The following is a 24,961-nucleotide window of genomic DNA, read 5'->3' on the forward strand; positions in this document are numbered from 1 at the left end:
GTTTTAAAAAGACAAGATATAAACAATAGAGAATAGTGGGCACTACTGACAGCTTACTGACAACTCTAGTTTATTTGCTACCATGAAGGATTGTGGACCTAGTGCTGCCAGACCTAGTTTTTCAAAAGAAGCTGGGCCTGGTGACTATGTGTATTTGTAGTTCTCTGAGCAAAATCTAGCTCTGGGATAATTCCTGGCCCCCTACAGCTCTAACACCAGGTGTAATATAAGATTATATCAGGGCTGAAAGGAATGGATACTCGCTGTTGCTAAACATGCCAAATTTTCAAGACAGGGAATCTGAAATGTTCCATAAAATCTTTATGCGTTTTTATATCATCAGTGAATTCAAGTATTTTAAATACACAATGCCAGACTAACAAAACATAGTTGGGGCAATTGGCCAGCATGAATTCCCACAGTTTCTGAATAATAATGGTGGTGTCGCTAGAGATCCTTCCACTTTCCTGAGCTGACAACTTCTGAGAGGGAGTAGTCAAGCAAATTGTCAGATTGCTACATGGTAAATTAGTAGGCTATTTTCCTTTTTTATTTTCTGGGAATGCCAGCTTCTAGGGACCCCATTTTTGCGTAACTGACATGTCTAGAATATTTACATGGAAAGTGGAGAATTTGTTCTATCACATAAAACATTTACAGTGATGGAATTAGATATTCTATAATAAAAGTGAACAATGATCAAGTGATTATTTAAGTCTTTTCTGAATTTGAATTTGTAGATGTTCATAAAGCTATCACGCAATGGAAATCTTTAAAATTTTGAAAAAAGAAGATGGCTGGCATCATTGTTGATACAATTAAAAATTCCCAGCAAAATGGTATTTTATCTGGATGCAAAACTAAGGCTATAGAACAATTAAGCAGAGGCTAATAGCCATATTAGGATATTTACTCACAATAAATTAAGATAAGCTAAGTCTATGGCCATGCCACCCTGAATGTGCCTGATCTCGTCTGATCTTGGAAGCTAAGCAGAATCGGGCCTGGTTAGTACTTGGATGGGAGACCACCTAGGAAGACAAGGTGCTGTAGGCATTTAAAATAAAATAAAATACTAAGATAAGCTAATTGAACTTCATTTTTTCTTTTATATTTAAAAAGACTTTGTACTCTCTTGGGCACATGGAGGTGAAGACCACCTGCTTCCCTCCATCTGTCTGTGCAATACCTAACCCTCCCCTTGGTCTAAAATTAGACCACAAAGACCACATTTGAGGTGTATGAGCATTTAGGTAAAGGGAGGATACTATGTTTATGTTTTATCTCTTTGTATATTTATCACCTAGTAGACTGTATGGCACAAAAATAGGTGTTCAATATCATAGGAAATGAATTAATATTCATGATAATATAATCTATCAAAACAGATGGCTTCCATATTTAATATATATTTTAATTATTTAGCAACATAGATACTTGAGATCAAGAATACAAATTTATTTTTCTTTACCCTATTTTACTAATATTACATTTGAGTCAATTGGCCAGCATGAATTCCTTCTGCAGTCCCCAACCTTTTTGACTGGTGCTCCTATGAGAATCTATTGCCTGATGATCTGAAATGGAGCTGAGGAGGTGATGCTGGTGCTGGAGAGTGTTTACAAATACAGATGAAGTTCCTGCTGTGTGGTCTGGTTCTTAACAGGCCACAGACCAGTACTGGTCCACAGTCCTGGGATTGGGGACCTGTGAATTACTGGATTACCTAGACCGAAGGATTTTAGCCACAATTCAGGATGTCTGTCTATTCGTCTATTTATCATCTATCTATCTATCTATCTATCTATCTATCTATCTATCTATCTATCTATCTATCTATCATCTATCTATCATCAATCTATCATTCTATCTATCTGTATGCCTATGTATAACAGGCATAAACAAGTACCAAATACCTGTACAAAGTTTTTCTATATCTCATCATTTTCAAGCCTCACAGTAATCCTTTGAGGTGGATATTAACAATTATAATTTTACTTTTACAAATCTGGATATTAAGTTTGAGAGAAGCAAAGTCACTTACTGAAATGAACACATAATTAGAAATACTTTCAGATTGCCAATTCTGTTTTTCTTCCAATATACTTTACATTCAGTTTAGTTCTATCTACAGGATCCCTAATATATGATTTTAAACATATCAATTCTTTAACCAGTAACCAAATAAATGTGAAGCACTACTTATCCATGTGAACATATAAGTGCTAAAAGAATATATCCTCCGAAAAAAGTATGAGAATAGAATACCCGTATATAGCAAGTACCTATTTAACTTACTTTTGGTTTTCTTTTTCATACATAGAACCTATTGGTCCCAAAGGTCCTGGTTGATTGTTGGCATTCCCTGACACAGCTTGCATCAGAGGCTGTCACATAATCAGTCAAATGTCGCTTTAACTTTCAGCATCAGCTTCAGAGAACAGTGTGCTGCAGAAACAGGAAAAGAAAACCCCCACCCTCCTCACACACAGTCCCTCTCAATGGCCTTGTAACCTGCCTGCTCCCGGGTGTCTTGACTGCAACTCCACCATGGTGGCAGTGGTGTTCCTCTAGTTGCAGAGGAGAGCAGGGGTTCTGGTCACCCTCCTCAGCATCTGTCTACCGTCTGTAGCTGCTTAGCTTGAGCTTATGCTGCCATTAAGCGGGAAACTCAAGCACCTTAATTCTGCCAACTTTATCTGCCAGCTCTCTTCAGTTCGGATTTCTAAGCCAATAGACCTCTTTTTATATTTAGGTTTTTATAATTATGAAATAGTTCAAATATAAGCAAAATAAAAATAATATTCCTGATATCCCTATACCCACTACCCAGCTTTACCAAATGTAATTTTTGCAAGAATTATTTTAGTTAAAAAAAAACTTTTAAATTTTATTTCCCAGAGCTAAACCACTATCCTGAGATTGATATAAATCATTTCCATAAATATTTATATATCTTCATTCATAGCTCATATCTATAAAAATAGTAAGGCACTGCTTTGCACATTTTGTAAATTATAAATATTTTATAAATTATTTTAAAATGTTTCAATCTTCTATGTACATTTTGTTCAATGTTATGATTATCCATATTGCTACAGGTATTACAAGTTCATTTATTTTAATTAATGTATAGGATTCAATAGAATGAATATACAAGAATATCTTAATATTCTCTTTATGGGCATTTAGGTTTTTCTTCCCTTCCCTCCCCTCCCCTCCCCATTCCCTTCCCTTCCCCTTTTCCTTTCCTTTTTCTTTCTTTTAAATCACTATTCCAAACTAATTTACAAGAGCAGCTCTTCATGAACACATGCAAGAATTTTATAATATATATAAATTAGAAGTAGAGTTAGTGTATTAAAAATATACACACATTCAACTTTCCTAAATATCACCAAATTACTCTCTAATGAGTGCAAGAAATTTACCTGTGTTCCAACAGTGTATAAAATAACACATTGCTTCACAGCCTCAGAAATATTTGATATTATCAAAACTTTTTAGTTTGTTCAATATGATGATGCACAATTATATCTCATTGGTCAATGTGAACATCTTTTGTGTGTATTTGCCATTTAAGTTTCCTCTTTTTAGAATTGTTTATTCACTCCTTTACCCAGTTTTGGGGAAAATAATCTCTCATTGATTTTATGGGCTCATCATATATGTGTAGGACGTAAAGTCTTTAAGAGTTAATATGCATTATCAATAGTCTTCTTAGGCTTTGACTTTTTCTCCATGTTGTTTATGGTGTATTTTTTTTCTTTTTTTGCGAGAGTAGTTTCTAATTCTAATGCTGGCAGTTCTTACCAATTGTTTATTCTTTATATTTGCATCTCATTTTAGAATTCCTCTTTACTCTGAGGTAATATTTTTCTTTCATTCTTTATTGTATGTTTTATTTTTCACATTTGGTCAGTAATTCACTATATTCAATTTTGTGTATAGTATAAGGACAGATACGCTTTTCGTTTTGCCTGTCTTCCTTCCTCCCTCCCACTCTCCCTCCCTTCTATCCTTCCTTCCTTCCTTATTCCCTCCCTCCCTTCCTCATTTCTCTCCTTTCCTTGTTTTGAAAACCAGTTGTTCCAACCAATTTAATGTGGTTTAGAAATTTAATATCTGTATTCATGAATGATATCGGAACCTATTTCCTTCTCTCCTGGCATTACATATTGACCCTCTTTTATTCTATTATCTTTTGTCTTAAAACAAATTTTGTCTGTTATTATTGCTTTTACCATTAGTTCATTTTTCTTTATATATATATATATGTATATATATATATATATGTGTATATATATATATATATATACATATACATACATACACACACACACACACACACACACACACACACATATGGCTGATACATAGTTTTCCATTCATTTACTTTTGATTTTTATATTTTAAGTCATTTATTTGCCTTTTATAAATAGCATATAGATCAACTATACTGTTGTGTAGGTATAAGGTAAGCTTCGTTGTAGTGCTTTTTAAGTAAGCTTATTTCATATACATGTACTATAATTTCTCATGTATTTGGATTAATTCCAACTATCATTTTGAGGTGTTTTTCTTGTTTATTTTTATCCACTTTCCTACTTTTTATATACATGAATCATTTTCTTTAATTCCCTTTAGGGAATAAAATTTCATAACAAAATACCTAGGTATATTTTTGAATATTACTTATAACTTACTGTACTGTTATGAACCTAAGAATTCATGTTTTACACAAAATCTGAAAAACTCTCAACTATAACCATGTTTAATATTAATGCATTACCCATTCTTTATTCTTTCTTTCTAGAAATATTATTAGATATTATTTGGATAGATTTTTTTAAAATTTTGCTTTCATATTTTTCATTTCTTTTCAAACTTTTCTAGTTTCCTAATTCAGCTGTGTCTAATAAGATGTTTAAACAATACTTTAAGTTTCTTATTTTAGGAATTGTAATACAATTAAAATTAACCTTTTATGTTCACATTGTCTTGCTCTTTTCTTATATTTTTAATACATTATAACTAATACATTTAAATCTACTTCTTTTTCATTTAATTGATCTTATTGCTAAAAAAAAAGTGATCATCTGAATAGATGCGGAAAAACATTTAACAAAATAATTTACCCACCAAAGATAAAAACCAACAGAAAACTATCAATAGAATAGTTTTTTTCCTCAAACTTTATGGCTCTAGAAAAAAAAAAAAATTATAAATAGCATTGTACTAAATGATGAAGGCTGATGCTTGCCTCCGGTTGAAAACAAGGTAATTACTTATATTCATTATAATTACATATATCTCATTACTTATATTCAACATTGTACTGAGGTATTATCTAGTTCTAAAGTATAGAAAAGAAATAAAAAGTATGAAAATTGGAAAAGAAGAGCTAAGACTGTCTACAAATACAGATGACAAAATTGTTCCTAGAACTAAAAGTGAAATTAGCAAATTGTTGAATATAAGATCAATTTCTGAAAATCAACTGTATTTCTTAATACTAGAAATAAACAATTAAAAAATGAAATGAAATGCATGAAATATTTTGGGCTAAATTTAGCAAAATATGTGCATGAACTGTTCATTGAAAACGACAAAAGATTGAATGATGAAATATTGTTAGTATTCTTCCCAAAGTGAGCTCTAGAGTCTGGGTAATCCCAATAGGCAATTTCAAAGAAATTGAAAAGCTGTTTCTAAGATCTATATAGAAGTGCAAAGGGCTTAAAATAGCCAAAACAACTTTGGGGAAAAAAAATCAGAGGACTTAGAAACTTATTCATCAAGATAGGAAGAAATATTGGTATAGGGAATATATGATAGTCATATAGAGCAATAGAACAGTATGAAGTTGAGAAATAGACCTACATATATACGGTCAATTGATTTTTGACAAATGTGCCAAGGTAATTTAAGAAAGGGAGGAAGGAGAGTCTTTTAAACCAATGGTACTGTAATAGATATCCATTTGAAAATAAAGCAAAACAAATTAGTCTTGAACTTTAATTCACAGTATATAAAAAAAATCTGATTTAAATTGATCATTGACCAAAATTTATAGGAAATCATGTGACAGAGGTGCGTGAAAACAGTATCATGAAGATATAATAAACAAAATCCAAACTGTGGAAACTATACAGAACAAATGACCCAGTTTTGTTTTGTTTTAATTATAAAAAAAGATTAAAATAGAGGGGGACTAAGTGTATAGATTTACAATTTATAGGTTAAAATTATAGATAAAAAGAGAAGATATATATCTACTAAATGCAATGAGTGGATTTTATTGTATTTCCATTCAAATTTTTTAAAAAATCAGGAAAATTCATATATTGATTGGACATTTAATAATATTAAGAAATATTGTTAATTTTAAAGCATCATAATAGCATTGTCATTATGTGTGATTTTAAAGAAAATATTATTTTAGAAACAATGTCGAAATACGTGCAGATGAAATGATATGATATCTCAACTGAAATTCACTATAAAATAATCTGATGTTTGGTTGATATGGAAAAGGATTTAAATGAAACATTATCCAAGAGTTGATAATTATTTGAGTTTTGAATGCATCAGATATTTTCACTCTATTATCTCTAATTGTGAATGTATTTTAAATTTTCCATAATAATAAAAAAAGTTAATAAATGTCCATCTGGAAAAAAAAATCACCTGTACTCTATATACATAGTGTAAAAGAAACTGGATGAGACCTAAAAGTGACTGCAGAAAAAAAAGAAAGAAAGAAAAAGAAAACTTAGCCTTTTTCCTTTTGGAGATCTTCTGCCTGAAAAACCTAAGTGCTTTTAATATAGTGACATGAGATGCAGTAGGATAAGGTAATTAAGCCTCAGTTGCTATCGGGTGCCTTTTGTAAAAATTTAGACTATCAGAGTGTTATATAAACATATTCCGAATGTATCTTCTGGAGTGCTTGTGATTACCCTACGACTAAGGATCTTTTGTTTATAATTATGTTTTTTTTTTCAAAGAGAAATGTTGCTATAAAGAATATTCATTATAAAATTGTAAGTAAAGATGCTAATAAATACTTTTTTTCTAAATTTAAACATAATTTTGAAAAATGTTAAGGAAGACTTTCATGTCAATGAGATTTCACTAATACTGTATGTTAAGTTATTGCAGTTGGGAGCAATAATCAGTATGAAAGTAAAGTATAGACGTGAATATTACCAATAACAAATTTGTATTTGCATTATCAATGTTGTAACTCAACCTTATTGTGTTATCATAAACACTTGAAACAATCTTCTTCTAATCTAAATACAATAGAATTGAGAAAACTACAGTCATGGCCAAAATTAGGTTTGCAAACTTTCTTTTTCAAATTACAGAAATGTTCATAAGCAAGCTGTTGGCTGATGTGACCTTAGCTTTTCAGAAGACATTCCAAAAATATACCACACTTTCAGTGAGTCATGAAATTAAAAAAAAGTATTTTCCAGGGATGTTGCATGAGATTTAAGAGAAGTAAGCCTTTACTTTGACGCAGTCAATTTCATTTTATCTGTTTGACCATAGTCATTTTTAATGCTATCTGATATACACACACATCATGTACATACAGTAGATTTAAACACTATATTAGCATGTCTAATGAATCAACTATTTTTCTTAGCTAGAAAAATATTTGGCAGAATTTACGATACTTTATCATCACTTATTATTCCAAAGTTGTTGATTTGCTTTATCTTATTTTCTAAGTCCATAATTTAAACTAGATTTATTAGAAAACTTTTCTTTCCAATTATTTTAACTGATATTTATCAAAGACAATATCTTTCAGTAAAACTTGATAAGAATCTGTATTTGAAATTGTGTAGATTGTTCCTTCATTATGATCATAGTACTCATGATTCTAGTCTCAGAACTAAGATATTAATGTGCTTTTATGTGCTATATACTTTTTTTTAAAAAAGTCCTTCTCTACCCCTCGGTCACAAGATATTCTTCTATATTATCTTTTCACAATTTTACTTTTACTTCTTACACTGAGTTTTTAAAATCTATTGGAGAAACCACTCCTGCATATGTAGTAAGCAGGAATTTTGTTTTTCCCTATAAAGTGAGCTAGTTTTAACAAGACCATCTACTAAACAATCTGTTTTCTCCCCATTGATCTGTGAAGATTCTATTGTAAAATAAGTCTTCATTTATACATGAGTCTGTCTCTGTAGTCTGTTTTTTTTTTAATTGATCTATTTGTTTATTTATGTGTTACTATAACACTTTTTATTACTATGGTTTTGGCGTCTTTTTTTTACAATCTAATAGAGCAAGACTTCTCGTTCTTTTTCAGAGATAACATAGCTATTCATGGACTGTTATTCTTCTGTGTAAATTTTAAAATATAATTGTCACAACCTTTTAAAAATCCACCTGGACTTTTGGATTGAGATTTAGAATTGCCTTTCATGTATAGATTAATCGGGTTAGAATTTATATTGGTCTTTTATTACAGGTGCCTCAATCAAAAGCATAGATTGTTTCTCCATTTTTTGAAATTTCTGTTATAGAGTTTTAACATTCTCTCTAAATAGTTTTGAGCATCCTTTGTTAAAACTAGTTTCTACATATATTAAAAGATTTTTTTAAACCAATTTTGAGCGCCATCTTTTTTTTTTAATACATACCTCTAGGAAGAGATATATTATTTTTGTTAAATTTAACTTAATCTAGCAATTTTGCTAACCTATCTTACAAACTCTAATTGTTGATTCTATTTTTTTTACATAATCATGCCATTTACAAATCCTAATTTTAATCACTTTTCAATCTATTTTTTTTTCTTGTGACATTGTCTTGGATTTTTATATGTTAAATAGTAGTAGAATTTTGTTTTGTACTTTTCTTAAATCAAAGTAATAGATTGCTCTTTTTCTAATGGTAAAAGGTTTTATTTCCTTTTATACTCATAAATATTGAACTTTGTTAGATCTTATTCTGAGCACTATTATTGGATTCAGTCAGCAAATATTTTATTTAAGGTTTTTACATAGATACTCATGAGTTAACTGACTTATGGTATTCTTCCATTTTACTGTTATTAAGTTTTGCAATTAAGATTACACAGCCTTCATGAAATGAGCCATTGCTTTCACTCATTTCCTGTGTTTTAGTGGAAATAAAGATTAGCACTGAGTTTTATTAACTCCCTTGTATGATCTTGGATTGTAAGAAAGGAAGTCTTTACCATTTCTGTTTTTAATAATGAGTGATCTGTTTAGGTTTTCTATTTCTTCTTGTACCACTTTGTGCATTTTAAATATTTTAACATACAGAACCATTTCTTATAGGTTTTGAAGTTTATTAGAGTTCATATGTTTAGAATAACTGGAAAAATTCTGCTAGGTGTATAATACTTTTTTATAATTTTTTATGAATGTTGTTTGTTTGTATCTACTCTTTGTCATACTTGCCAGAGTTTTGTTTTATTAATATCTTTTAAGAACAATCATTTGTTTTTATTTTACTGCTTTTTGTTTCAGTAATTTTCACCCTTTTTCTTACAGTGGTCCTTCTTCTTGTTCGGGTTTGCTCTATTGCTTCTTTACAATTCCTTGATTTGAATACTTAGTTAATTTTAATTTCAATCTATATTTTTTCCTGATAAAGATACTTAAAGCTATATTTAAGTACTGTGCACACTCTCTTCCCACCTGTTTTTAAATACAGTGTTCTATATTTATCTCATAATTTAAACTTCTGTTGTTACTTAAATTACTTATATTTCTATTTATTTGTGTTTGTTATTAAGAGAATTGTTAAATTTTTACACTATACTTGATGATTTGTCTGTTTTTTGTACTGTTATTTATTGCATTATATACTTAAATTTCATACTTAGTTTTATATACATTTATATTTATATATTCTGCTCTATTTCCTTTTCTGTTCATTTCTTTTTGTCCCTTATGTCATTTTGCTTTAAATTCTGCTTTAAATTTGATTTAAATTTGTCAGCTATTAAGATTGCTATTCCAGCTTTATTTTGGTTCATTATTGCCTGGTTTATCTTTTTCTGTTCTTTTATTTTAAACTTTCTATATCATAATGTCTTAAGTGTATCTCTTTTAACCAATATGTTGTTAAATATTTCTTATCCAATCTGAAAATACTTATCTTTTTGTTGATAAATTAAAAATTATTTACATTTATTTTAATAATTCTTATTTCTGCCATGTTTTTATATATTATATTTCCTTCCTTTCATTACCATATCCCTCTTCTTTTCTGTTTTTATGGAGACTGTTCTTAAGATCCATATTGATACTAAGCCTTGTAAACTGTCTGTTTTATCACTATCAATGTTTTCCCCCCAAAAAACACATACTTTAGTATGCTTTAACATCTCTCTGGTCCCTCTCCTCCATAGCCCCTATTTAGACAATGTTTATATTGCCTAGAATTAAAGTTTTGGGAGTTTCTTAATATGTTTTTGATATATTATTTCTTTGCTGCTCTCTATTTCAGAAAATAATTAGCTGTATTTACTTCATCTACTTCCAGTGTCCTCCTATAGTTACTACCTTTCTCATTTGGATACTTATTACAAGAGAGATTTAAAAATTAATTTTATGTAGCAAACTTTCTGAGGCTTTGTAACATGAAAATGTCTTTATTATGCCCTCTCATTTATATGTCCTCTCAATTATTACCACTAATAATTAAATTATTATTTAAATTATTAAATTTCCTTTTAGGATTCATATTATCTGGATATTGACATTTCCCATCCTGTCTTAGTCTCTTAGCATTTCTTTTAAATCCATTTCCTTATTATTTCCTTCTGTCTTCTGTTATAGTAATATCTCAATTTGATCTTCTAGCTCACTAATTTATTCTTTGGTTTTCTCTGTCCTACACTTTTCCAGCCTACTTTATTATGCATTTTAACTACCTTATTTTTTTATTCCTAAAATTATTCTTGAATTTTTTTGTAACTTCTTGTTTCTGCCTCATAATTATTTTTCTTATACTATTTGAGTATATATATGTATATATATATATATACATATATATATATATATATACACACACTATGTTTATTTTAAAGTCCTAGTTTATCTTTCCCAATAATTCTGCTTCATTTAGTAATAAAAAATTCATTTATGCAATTATTTTGACCTATGTATTTATGTTCCCTTGATGGTATCAGCTATTATATCAGTAATATGTATTGGTGAAAGGTCAAATGCTGGGCTCCAGAGTTATCATAAAGAAGAATGCTATGGCTAGAAATATATATGTATATATATGATAAAAATGGAAAAAACTTAAAAATTACTGTTTATTTTTTCTATAAAAATTTTAATGTAATCGAGTTCAGTTTTCCTTAGATTTTAATTATGTATAATTAGCTATAAGATAAATTATTCAGTCATCAATTTTCTTTCACTGAAACATTAAATATTGCTATGATTTTGTTTTTTAAATAAAGAAAACTAAGTACTTAATCATTTGAAAATTCTTAATTATTCCTCTTTGTAATACTTGGAATTTAACTTCCATAAATGATACTGTGGTCCTTTTAGTATCTTTGGATTTAGTGTGAAATGTTTTCTCAGAGCATTTGAGTGCAAAATAATTAAAGCATATTAATTACATGTTATAAAATTTAGCCAGTAAGAAAGAATTGCTAAGGTAACTAAAAGGCTAATCCGAGCATAACTGGGCATGATTTTATTCTGTTTTTCTCACTTTCTCTACTGGATTGTGAGATCAAGTTCTACAGAACTATAAAAGTAGATTATTATTTTTTACACATAAATCAAACATATTGTAATTCAAACATCAAAATAAGTGTTATTCCATCCAATGTAGTGACTCAGGGGATCAATATCATGGTTCCTGTTATGCTATGACATTCAAAATGAGTCTCACAATCCAATTTCGGAATTTCTTCCAGAGAGCCTTTTTATGAGCAATAAATAAAAAAGAGAGTCTCATTATGTTCTAGTCACATCACTTTTGATGAAAATTCTTAAGGTTTGCTTTTTTGTATCATTTTCCTCCTTGGTGGGCTTTAAATGACTTATGGCTATTTCTAAGGCCAAGTGCACTCTCAGTAGATAAAAATATTCATTACTGAGTATATTAAAGTTAAATTTTCACAATCTTTGAAGGTATGACTAAGACTTGTTGCAAGAAACATATTTGAATAATGGTAAAGTCATTGGAGTAAGTGCACTGCCTGCCATGGAGTAGATTTTGAGATTAAAGCATTACTTATAATTGTATAAGTAGTGCTTCAACAAGTTGCAGAGCTTCATAGGCACATAGTAGATACGATTAATTGTGGCATGGGTCTTAAAAGCAGATATTGGTGTCTAGAGTGTCTAGAGCTTCTAGATGTCAGCTAAGAAATTTTATTTTTTAGGGATCATTTTTATAATTATTGTCCTTTTCAAGTACTGCTGAATTTATTTTCCATAAGCAGCTAATATCTCATTCATCTATTCATTCAAGTGCTGGAAATATAGCAATGAACAAAACAATCACTTTTAGTGGTAGAAACTGACAACGAATACCCAGTTGACTAATACAAAGCTAGGTAGTGAGAAGAGGTATGAAAAAATATTAAGCCAAGTAAGGGCGTGTTGGGGGACACCTTAAGTCGTGATCAAAAAGGCCTCTTTGAAAGGTTGGCAAATGATCACATAACAATGCACATAGTTGGAATGTTTTTCTACCAGAGGGAACATGTACAAAGGTCCTAAGTACTTTGAGGAATAACAAGGTGCCAGTGAGACTGAGCAGGAGCCGCTAATAAGAGAGGTGGACCTTTCCTCAGAATGTTGTATAGGAAAACATGTAATGTCCTGGTGCTTTGTATTAGCTTCATCAGTTATTATCTGTGTGCAATTTACTCACCTCTTCATGTTTTGGATCCCCAACTGCCAAATAAGAATAACTGCAGCACTATCTCATAGGTGTAGCCGTTAAAGAAGAGAATATATGTACAGTACTTGGCATAATGCTATCAGCAATAAAGTATTAGATGAAGGAAGTGAGAGCAAAGACATGAAGTTGTGTCTTTCTAAAAAAGAAAGAGTTAAATATCTGTTCACAAATTAAGAGTGGAAACCTTTTTTTAAAAAAAGTTAATTTTCTGGCTCTAGCTAATAATTAGGAGTTTCCATGTAGTTATTTTTTCAACATCTCCTTGTAAGCTGCCATTTATTTAGATGTAAATATACCTCCTTTAAAGCAGAACTTCTCGAGATCTTTATAAAAATACAACTTAACTTTTTATGCCTTTTTTTCATAATCCCAAAAGCATTACATTTGTTAAAGGATTTTTTTAAGTACAGATATATAAATATAGGAAAATAATATACATTATGGCTGTAATTAGAGGCTATTTTTCCATGTGATTAGTAAATCATGTAAATATTAATAAATTGAATCACTTTCAATAATTCAATATTGCAGTAAATTTTGACCATGTTTCATGACTTCATTTTTACTTTGAATTTTCTAATTCATCAAAATTTCATTTTGCTGTAGAAATAATGGGGACTTTAATTTGTCTCTCAAAAGCAACATATATGTCATTACTAAATTGAAGTACAATCTTTCTCAAATACTAATTGGAAGAAAAATTGTGTATGTTTTTGGACTTTCATTCTATTTCCTTCAACTATCTGTTTCTGAGCCAGTATGACATTATTTTAATAATTTTACATTTATCTAAGGCCATGCCACCCTGAACATGCCTGATCTCATCTGATCTTGGAAGCTAAGCAGGATCGGGCCTGGTTAGTACATGGATAGGAGACCACCTAGAAATACCAGGTGCTGTAGGCATTAAGAAAATAACAATAATAATAATTTTACGTTAAAATTAAATAAATACATATCATGTATAAAAATATATAAATGTTAAATATCTTATATGAATGTTTAGTATTCATTAGTTTTTTAACAAATTTTTCTTGTGCACTCTTGTTTTATTACACCTCCAGATAAAGTTTATATTATTTTATCAAGCTAAAAAAGTATTGGGAGTTTAATTGGAATTGTGTTAAATTTATAGTTGAATTTTGGAAATTTGATATTTTTACATTATAATTCTTTTAGCTTGGAATATTCATGTCTCTCTGCCTCTGTATGTGTGTGTGTTTGTGTGTTCTTTTTACCAAAACTCAAATTTAAAGAGAATTCTTTATTCTTTACCTTTCTTCCTTCATTTCAACATCATTAGCTGTTAGGGAAATGCAGTTTAAAACTACAATTAGTCACTATACCTATATCAGAAAGACTAATAAAAACAAACAAACAAAAATGTAACACCATGAAATGTTAATAAGAATTTCATCAAGAAACTGGATCATACATACATTGCTGGTGTGAATAAAATGGTATAGCCACTGGAAAAAGGTTTGCTAGTTTCTTTTAAAAACTAAACGTGAAACTACCATATAAGCCAGGAATTGAATTCCTGGGCATTTTTTTTCCAGAGAAATAAAAACATGTTCACACAAAAACCTGTACATACAAGAATTTTATAGAAGTTTTATCCATTATAGCTAAACACTGGAAACAACTCAGTTGTCTGTCAAAAGATAAATGGAGAAACAGATTGAAGTTTGTCTATAAGATGTAATACTACCCAGCAATAAAAAGGAATTAACTGTTTATTGATACATGCAACAATTTGGATAAAGCTTCAGAAAATTTAGTTGAGTAAAAAAGTCAGTCCCAAAAGGTTACACACCACTTGATTCCATTTATATAACATTTCTGAAATGACGAAATTATAGAAGTAGAAAACATATTAGTCTCTGTAGGATTAATGATGGGGTATGGGTAGGAATAAGTACAAGAGGCTTAAAAGGACAACATGAAAGATTCTCTGGTGATAGAAATGTTCTGTGCTTTTCATATCACTGTCAATATCCTGTTTGTGTTGATGTACTATGGTTTTGCAAGTTGTTAACTTTGGGGGAAATTAGGTAAAGGCTATTATTTTTTACAACTGCATTTGACACTACAATGATCTCAAAATAACAAATTTAATTAAAAGTAAAACTAAATACATGAGTAGGGACTTTTAAAATGTATTCTTAGAATTAATTTTGATTTCAATTATGTTAAATTTATAAATGAATTCAGTAACTGACATTTTGTAATATAAATCTTTTCATCTAGAACCCCCTCTCTCTCTCTATCCGTCTGTCTCCTCTCTCTGTGTTCCTTTAACGAATGTTAGCAATTTTTAAAACAAATTTAAAGCAATTTCATTATTTGTCAACTTTTTTTCTTCTGTGCTTATCCTAAAAGTTTCAAAGTAGAATATTGACCTAGATAAAATAGGTCTAAAAAAGCTGGATTTCAACATGTGAAGTCTTTTTTTTTCTATATTATCTCATTTAGTGTCAAAAATGAATCTTCTTGAAGTTCTGATTTGCCATGGCCTTACTGAAACAAGGTTTTGGTAGTCCATAGCTACTGGTGAGTATACAAAGTAAACCTCAGCCAAAAGTCAGTGGCCCATTTGAAGTCCAATCAAGTGATTGGTATTTATTCTATTAAAAAATGTATTTTTTCTCAAAAATAAAAAGAAACTCACTGAATTGGGTTTCAGATTTGTGTGTGTTCTGTGACTTTTTAACAGGTGACATATTTTCTGAGTCCAGTTTTCTTGTCTCTATAATGGAAGATAATTTCTATGTATTCTTTTATTTCTAGTTTTCCTAACTTGCTGGATGTTTTACATTTCTGTAGTCCTGTAATAAAACTCTAACCAGCTAATATAGTACTGTAACTATGTGTTACATTTAAGTATCTTTCAAAAAAAATTATTGAATTTATTGGGGTGATATTGGTTAATAAGATTTTCTGTTTCAAGTGTACAATTCTATAATACATCATCTGTATATTGCGTTGTGTGTTGACCACCCAAAGTCATATATTTGACTTAAAATATCTTAAATTATTAGGACTTCTCAATAAGTGAAGAAATTATTGACTATTAAATCTTTACAACAGCTCTTTGACATTCTAATATCCAGGCCATTTTATGCTGTAACTTTATATAGAAGAAGGGGCACAGCTTTGAAAGTTACCAGTATAATTCAAACTATGGTTTCACCATTTACTGGTCTGATACTACTAAAGGTCACTGAACTTTTCTAAACCTCAGATTCTTCATCTGAAAATATAGATTTGAGGGTTACAGATACATCTATACATTTGACAAAAGGCAGTTCTTCATAAATTATTAATTACCATTGGTAACAATGATGTTTATTCTTTAGAGTAAACTAGTTATTGTCCCAAAAGAAAGACAAGTCTTATGTAGTTTCCTTATAATCCCCAAATGAACTGTATGCCCTAGTCACTTTCTAAAACACCCATGTGATCTCACATGGAGTTATAAAACTATTTCTAACTTCGTATTCAAAGTGAATTCACATTAGCACTTGATATACATTATATTCACTAAAAGTAATCTCAGTTGTTTTAGATAATTTTCTGTACCCAAGACCACTTAGACATCTATTATCAGTTCTATGGTGAGAGGCAGTATTCAGTCTAAAAAGGTAAATAAGTAAACCTTGTTCAATGCTATTTGTAGACTTTGATTCTTTATACAATGCAATTTGCAAAAAGCATTTACCTAAAACAATATTTGAGATAACATTTTATAATATATCCCTTTTGGGCATAGATGATACAATAGAACTAATTATAAAATTTAAATTTCTGCAATCTAAGCAGAATCTATTCGAAAGACCAAAAGGTTTGAATAAGATCTCATTTTACAATATTTAAGATTAAGATTCATTTCTGAGTCTTTTAACACATTCTCCTTTACTCTAGGGGAATAATTGAATTAAGTTATTTCTTATACTAGAGTATGAATAGATAAATAAATCTATACATTTTGCTTTGAAAAATACTTGTAAATTTGTTAAATGCAAACATAGATCTTTATTTAAGGAATAATCTTAGATCTCTTAAATTGCCTCATTATGCATTCTTCTAAATAGTCAGCATGCTTGTCTCTTGCATCTTGTTAGTTTCTGCATTTCTTTGAATTCAATTAAAGAACCAAAGTCCTGAGTGTAGCTGTACAGTTACTAACCGCATGATGTGGAGTGTCTTTTCACATATTTACTTGCCATCTGTATATCTTCTTTGGGGAGATGTTTGGTAAAGCCTTTGGCCCATTTTTTAACTGAGTTATTTTTTTTTTTCTGGGAAATTCAGAAATTTATGTTCTAAAAGAATTCTTCTCAGAAATTCATCTGGATTTCAAAATTTTAGAATTTTCACAAATCCTACTCAGAACCTGGCTAAATTTTATTCTTTATAAAACAGATAAAAGTATCTACTCTGTTACCTCAGTTATGTGTTGCCACTGTAATGTTACTTAATAAACAGCCATAGAATTTAATTTGCATATAATTATAAACATTTATTTAGCTCACAAATAAGCAAGGGTCAGCTGATCTTGAATGGTTTACTCATGTGTCTGAGATCAACTATGCATTCGCAAGGTGATTCTGCTGATCTTGGCCTTGCCTTCTCACCTTTTTTGGTTGCCTGGCTGTTGACTGATCTTGATGGCCTTGAGTGGGCTCAGTTCTGCTCAGCGTGTTTTAAGAACTTTATATTTTTGAGTGGTTTTAGGTTCACAGCAAAATTAAGAGGATGGTACAGAGATTTTTCATATACCTCCTACCCCACCCCATGCCTAGCCTCCTCTATTATCAATATTACCAGAACAGCACACTTTTACCAAAGATAAACCTACATAGACACATCATAACCACCCAAAGACCATAGTTTACCTAAGAGTTCACTCTTAATGTTGTGCATTCTATGAATTGGACAAATGTGTAATAACATATATCCATTATTATATACAGAGTATTTTCACTGCCCTAAAAGTCCTCTATACTCTGCCTATTCATTCCTATAACCCCACCCTCGGGAACCACTGATACTTTTACTATCTCCATAGTTTTACATTTTTCTAGAATGTCATATAGTTAGAATCAGACAATATGTAGCTCTAAGTTTGGCTTATAAGTAATATGCATTTAGGGTTACTCCATGTCTTTTTATGGCTTCATAGCTCATTTGTTTTTAGCACTGAAGAATATTCCATTGTATGGATACACAACAGTTTATTTATACATTCACCTACTGAAGGGTATCTTGGTTGCTTCCAAGTTTTGGCAATTATTAATAAAGCTGCTATTAACATCTGTATGCAGGTTTTTGAGTAAATATATATTTTCAGTTCTTTTGGGTAAATACCAAGAAATATGATTGCAGGATCATATGGTAAGACTGTTTAGTTTTCTAAGAAACTGACAACTGTCTTTCAGGGCAACTGCCATTTTTCATTCCGAGCAGCAATGATTGAGTATTCCTGTTTGGTGCTGTCAGCATTTGGTGGTGTCAGTATTCCAGTTTTTGCCCGTTTTAATAGATGTAAAGTAGTACTTCATTGTTGTTTTAATTTGTATTTCCCTGATAACAAATGATGTGGAGTATCTGTTCACATACTTATTTGCCATCTGTATATGCTCTTTGGTGAGGTGTCTGTTAAAGCCTTTGTCCTATTTTTTAGACTATTTTTTAGGTTATTTGTTTTCTTATTGTTGAATTTTTAAGAGTTTTTTCTATATGTAAGATAACAGATCTTTATTAGGTATGTCTTTTGCAAAATTTTTTTTCCCAGTCTATTGCTTATCTTTTCGTTCTCTTGACATGCCTTTTACAGAACAAAACCTTTTCATTTTAATGAAGTGCACCTTATCATTGACTTCTTTCACAAATAGTACTTGGATCTAAAAAGTCATTGACATACCAAGGTCATCTGTGTTTTCTTCTCTATTATCTTTTAGGAGTGTTATAGTTTTGCATTTTATATTTAGATTTGTGATCCAGTTCGTTTTAATTTTTGTAAATGATATAAAATGTGCCTAGATTCATTTTCTTTGCATGCGAATGTCTAGTTGTTTCAGCACCATTTGTCTTTGTTCCATTGCATTGTCTTTATTTTTATGTCAAAGATTATTTGACTATATGTACGTGGGTCTATTTCTGGCCTCTTTATTCTGTCACATTAATCTATTTGTCTATTCTTTCACCAGTTCCACACTTTTTGAATTACTATAGCTTTATGTAAGTCCTGAAGTCAAGTAGTGTCAGTCCTCCAACTTTTTTCTTCTTCTTCAATAATGTTTTGGCTATTTGGAGTCTTTTTCAACTCCATATAAACTTTAGAATCAGTTTGTCAATGTCTACAAAATAACTTGTTGGATTTTTGATTGGGACTTTATTTAATCTATAGATCAAGTTTGAGAGAACTGACATCTTGATGATATTAAGTCTTTCTAACCATGATCATGGAATACCTCCCTATCTATTAAGTCCTTTGATTTCATTTATCACCTCTTTATTTTTTATCTTTCAGCAGGCTATCTCCAGTATGTTCTCATGATAATACTGAAGGATAAGCACTAAGTGGAAATATTTAACCATTTTTCAAGTTTCTGCTTGTGTCACATTGCAAACATACCATTGGCCAAAGCAAACAACATGTCTGAACTCAGAATAGGGGGCAGTGGAATATACTTTAAACTTACTGTAAGGAACTCCAAAGTTATGGCAGTGGTCATACACACAGGGAGAGATGAAGAACCAGTGCCATATGTGATTAATCTGCCACACCAATTTAATATATAAGGTTGTCATAAAGACAAAATAATGTGCTTGAAAATCTTTAGTAAATTATGTTTTGCAATTCTGTTATTACAGGCATTCTCATTATTATCATGACATTTATAATAAAGTTGTCTTGACTGATATAACTTTAGAACAAGAGTCAGTAAACTTTGGCTCACGGGCCACATTTGTCCTATGGTCTTTTTTTTTTTTTTTTTTTTTTAAGCCAGTTTATTTTTTTTTCATACTATCTATATAATTTTTTTAACATTTTATTTTTTATTTTTCCCTTCTCCCCTCCCTTCTGGTAATCACTAGTCCATTGCCCATGTCCATGAGTCTCTGCTTGTTTGTCCTGTTCATTCACTGTTTTTAGGTTTATAGCTCATATATGTGATATCATATGATTTTCAACCTTTTCTAGCTTATTTCGCTTAGTATGATTATTTCAAGGTCCATCCATCTTGTTGCAAATGGCAGTATTTCATCTCTTCTTATGGCTGAGTAATATTCCATTGTATATATGTACCACAGCTTCTTTAGCCAATCATCTATTGTAGGACACATCAGTCACTTCCATGTCCTGGCCACTATGAATAATGCTGCTATGAACATCGGTGTGCAAATATCTTTTCGAATATGAGTTTTCAAGTCTTTTGGGTAAATATCCAGTAAAGGAATTGCTGGATCATATGGTAGGTCAATTCTAAGTTTTTTGAGGAACTTCCATACTGTTTTCCATAGTGGCCGTACCAATTCTATTGCCTGTTTTTATACAACCCATGGGGTTAAGTATAGATTTACATTTTTAAATGACTAAGAAAAATAAAATTTTAAGAATAATATTTTGTATCATGTTAAAATTATATGAAATTCAAATTTCAGTGTTGATAAAGAAAGTTTTGTTGGAATGCAGCCACTCTCACTAATTTACATATTGTATATATCTGCTTTTGCACTACAATGACAGAGTTGATCACTTACAACAGAAACCATATAGACCACAGCAGCTAAAATATTTATTATCTGACTCCTTGCAGAAAAAGTTTGCTGACCCCCTTTTGTAGAATATTTACATGGATCTTAGTTTCTTAAACAGACATTTCTGAAGAAATCTAGCGTGATTATGTGGGTCACTTTTCTAAGATCCTTCAGTGAATATTTGGAAGTGTCAGGAGTAATATTATATGATTTTTGACTAGTAGTACTGATAATGTACCTGGTTTGTTAGCTAACTCTTACTTTATTCTCTTCCCTCACTGCTCTTTTGCTTTATTTAGTCTTTCAACTTCACGCTATCTGGCTATCCCTCTGCCGTGTCCTTGTAGCTCGGGTTTGGACAATTAACTGATGTGAGTCTCAGCAACCAGTTGTTTTCTTCACAGTTCATTTCAAGGAGAAGTCTTGAAGATGGAAACATCCACCAATGCTTCCATCTATCAGAGGCAGTAAGAACTATAACCACCCACACCCCACCAGCTGGAGCCTGCTGGCTCTGACCTAACATGTTAGGCTCTACCTAGACAGAAACCCTCAGAAATAAGTAGATATGGTAAAAGGAATAGCCTTGTGCAGAACTCAGATATTCTGACTCTAAATATCAAAAAAGTATTATATCATCCTATAGATATGGTTCATTAAATGTTTCACTCACATCTACATTTTCCACTTCATCCTTATTTAAGAAATTAAATGTTTTGTTAAATAATTACATATCAGAATTAAAAACGTACATTCAAGAATAGCATTATGCTTGTATATACTGTTTTTCTATTTTTAAAAATTTTAACTTATCTATATATTTGATTTTATAGTCACTAAACTAGCATGAGTAATTTTATGTAATTCCGCTTTTATCTCAACACTGGATTATAAAGTTTCTTTCTAACTCATCTCTACTTTTTACTTTGGAATTAATTCATTCTCAGTGCTAACATAAAGTTCTAGGTGTTCTCTGCATTTTGGGATCAAAATACCATCAATTTTGCCCAGAGCTACTAGCCACAAGGCATGTCCTCTACCTATTAGAAATTTTTCTGGCTCAGACAGCAGTTTTTTTCTTAGCACTCCGTCTCTGCATTTGCCTTCCTGGTCACTTTCTCTCAAATGGTGAAACAAGAAATTTCTATCTTATTCCTTCTCTTGACAATGAATGCATTATCTTTGACTGCTTTTTCCAATCATAAGGAATTGTCATTCTAACATCCTGAATCAGTTATTCATACTCTATACACATCTTTCCTCCCACATTCTGAAAAAAAGAGATTACAGCCAGGTAGCTACATCTTGCAACAACAGCATTAAACTGGCATTTCAAAATCAAATATGAATGATTACTTTTCTCTTTTATTTTAAATAAAGTAGGAAATATCTTCCTTCCGGCTAGTAAAGTTCAGCAAACTGCTCTGACAAGTGATTCTTGAAATGTAAAATCTGAAGTTAACTTCTAATAGTTTTTAAATGATCATTTAAATAATACATATTGAAAACTGGCTGGTTGGTAGGAGAGCAGTATTTGTGTACCACAAAATACCAATATAGATGTTTTAGAAAGTGTAAATTAACCTATTTCAAGAACATTTTAAGAAGGATTTGTTCATTTAATCTTTCATTCTCCTATCAATCTTTCATTCTCCTTTGCTTGAAAATCAATGATAGTTTCTATTTCAAATTCTTATTATTTTAAACTATTCTGAGTGTAGAGAGTAATTTTATCTCAACCACTCTTTCCTCATGCAGCAGAAAGTTCCTTGTTCATGAAAAGCAAGAGGAGAGAGTAGTGGAGCGTACTGCAGAGGACCCTTGTAGAGCCCTTGGCCAGTGCCGGAGAACTCCTTTACCGAGTGGGTAGAGGTGGGATTTGGAGACTGCTAATGGAGTAAAATGGGAAACATTCTCACAAAGAACACCAACACGTGTGCTTAGAACTGGAGGAAAGGGCATGCAGCGCAGAAGCACTTTTCTGTGATTCTCAAAATCTTTTATTCGGTTGGCATTGAAATTTTTCATTGTTTTTTTAATTCTAAAAATGCCAAGAAAAAAGGCTAAAAATATGACGGGAAAAATCTTGACAGAGTAAAAAAATTATCCAATTAAAATGTAAAATAAAATTTCTTGTACAGAAGAGCAAAGCATACTTTGATCAAAGTAATCCGGTTCTGTTGCAAAGTTTTGAGGAGAAAATGCAACATCCTAAATGCACAACAATGAAAAAGGGACAAAGACGGACAGGCCCAAAGGATGATAAAACTGCTCTCCTTTTGTCTTCTCTTTATTCTTTTGTATTGATTGCCTTAGCGTGTGCTTCTGTGTTTGTTTTGGTACCTTCCCCTTTCCCTTTTTTCCCTCTCCTTTTGAAGGTAATAGCTATTGTAAACCTGCTTCATTCAGGAAGGAAGCTTCTGCTGTGTTCTCCTTCTTTAATAGAAACAAAAGCACCTTTACTGTGTGAAGCATTCAGAACTTACTCTGGCTGACTGACTTCTAAGTTAAGAGCATATTTTTCCCTTCCCAATTTTTGAGTTATGTTAATTGCTGAAGAGAAACATGGCTATTGGTCATTAGGAAAAGGCCCTGTGAGGTTGCGTGAGCACACAGTAGCTCCAGTCATTCTTTTAAGAAAAAAAATATGAACTAAATTCCCTTTGAAATCTGTTACTGAAAATACAGGATTTAGTTGGATGCAGGGCAATATTTTGTGACTTTTGCTGAACACCACACATTGTAAAAGCCTTTTACATATATAGCCTGTGAAGACCAGCAGTTTCTCAGATTTATCAAGGTGTTGCTGCTGAGGGACTATTTTCATAGGCCCTTCCTGGCATAGGCAGAGACTAATAGATTAATGGTGGCAATAGCAACCTCAGTGAAAGAATTCTAAAAATACAGTAGCTTTCAAAATCTCTGCTCATACAGAGGACCTAGAGATGACATCTGGATTATTGCTTTAGAAATATATTCAGCCCAGAGGGCATACACTGAATGAAATAGGGGCAAGAATATCATGTAATCTACATTTTCTCTTAAAAACTCCTGCCCCTGGCTTCTTGGTTTTCACATATCGTTCCAAAGCCTTTACTGTTATTTTTAGATAAGGATTTTTTCAGCCATGTGGAAATGTATTCTAAAAAGTGTAATGGTTATTTTTAACACCTTATAGATAAGTTTTTGATGCTGAATTGAAGTGACACTGAAGAGTACCGTCACAGGTATCTAGAGCAAAATTACAAAGTGGTGGTTTTGCAGTCCATACCAGGACCATAGATGTGTTCAGTTTGATCTATAATATTTTTAGAAGAATTTGAGCCAACTTTTAAAATCTTTACATATCACATCAAGATGTTGAGGTTTCTAGCTTCTCCTGAAAACTCGGAAGATCTGGCTGCATTAGGCCAACATTCTGAACAGATAAAATTGTCTGGAGCTAAGTAAGAGCAGCTCCTAAAGGGCAGCTCTGGCCGATGTTTGCTAGAATCCCTGACACCTGTCCACATCCTGTACAGTACACGTGCGACATGCCTGCACTCTTCCCACTGCACTCATGCATGTCATCAGTCTTAAAGGCTTTGAGTGTGTGATCCTTGTTCCAACAAAACGCTAAAATTGGAATGTGCCTTCTCCCAAATATTAGTGGATAATAGTGCCAACATGTTTGTACTTGCTGAGTGTATATATGTAAACACTGGTTTATGATGACACCTTTTGCAGTTCCACTGCATAGTGCACTCAGCTCTCCATAGTATAAGTACCGAAGGACTGACAACAGGCGTGTGTTGTCAGCAAATCAGAAGGAAAGAAAAACAGAAAGTTCTGAACTAATCCAGAATCTTAGCCAAAAATATCTAGAAATAAATTCCGATTTTATTTTAATTCATGTTTTTATATTTTAAAGGTTAACTTGCTTTTGTTTCAAATTACTGTGGTGGCCTCCAGAGTTATTTTAGTGCTTTAGAGTCTATATAAAGGATTTATTGAGCTAATTTTGAGTAACATGATTTCAAAGCTCCTCTTGAATTTTGGAGGTAATTTTGGACGTCAGATTCCATTTATGTGACTATAAAACTATTTTAACATTTGACCATCTCTGCTCTATGATTGACAAGTCCTTGACTGTCACTCTTGGAAACCACTCAATTCTTTTCTCTTTTTTCTCATTATCTTTCTTGTTTGATCATCATGCATGTGCAGAAGAGCGAGTTCCCTTCAACATCTGCTCTCAAATGACCCAGTTTTA

General features: G+C 31.2%; 1 protein-coding gene and 2 pseudogenes across 1 annotated transcript in view; all 3 read left to right on the forward strand.

The window, feature by feature from the left end:
- Positions 1-24,961, forward strand: part of KCNH7 (potassium voltage-gated channel subfamily H member 7) — a 415,423-nt gene that overhangs the window by 94,332 nt on the left and 296,130 nt on the right. The gene's annotated exons all lie outside the window — the stretch shown is intronic.
- Positions 938-1,056, forward strand: LOC111739299 (annotated as a pseudogene).
- On the forward strand, positions 13,730-13,848 carry LOC111739582 (annotated as a pseudogene).

This window comes from Pteropus vampyrus, unplaced genomic scaffold, assembly GCF_000151845.1.
Source record: "Pteropus vampyrus isolate Shadow unplaced genomic scaffold, Pvam_2.0 Scaffold2, whole genome shotgun sequence".
Classification (NCBI taxonomy): Eukaryota; Metazoa; Chordata; class Mammalia; order Chiroptera; family Pteropodidae; genus Pteropus; species Pteropus vampyrus.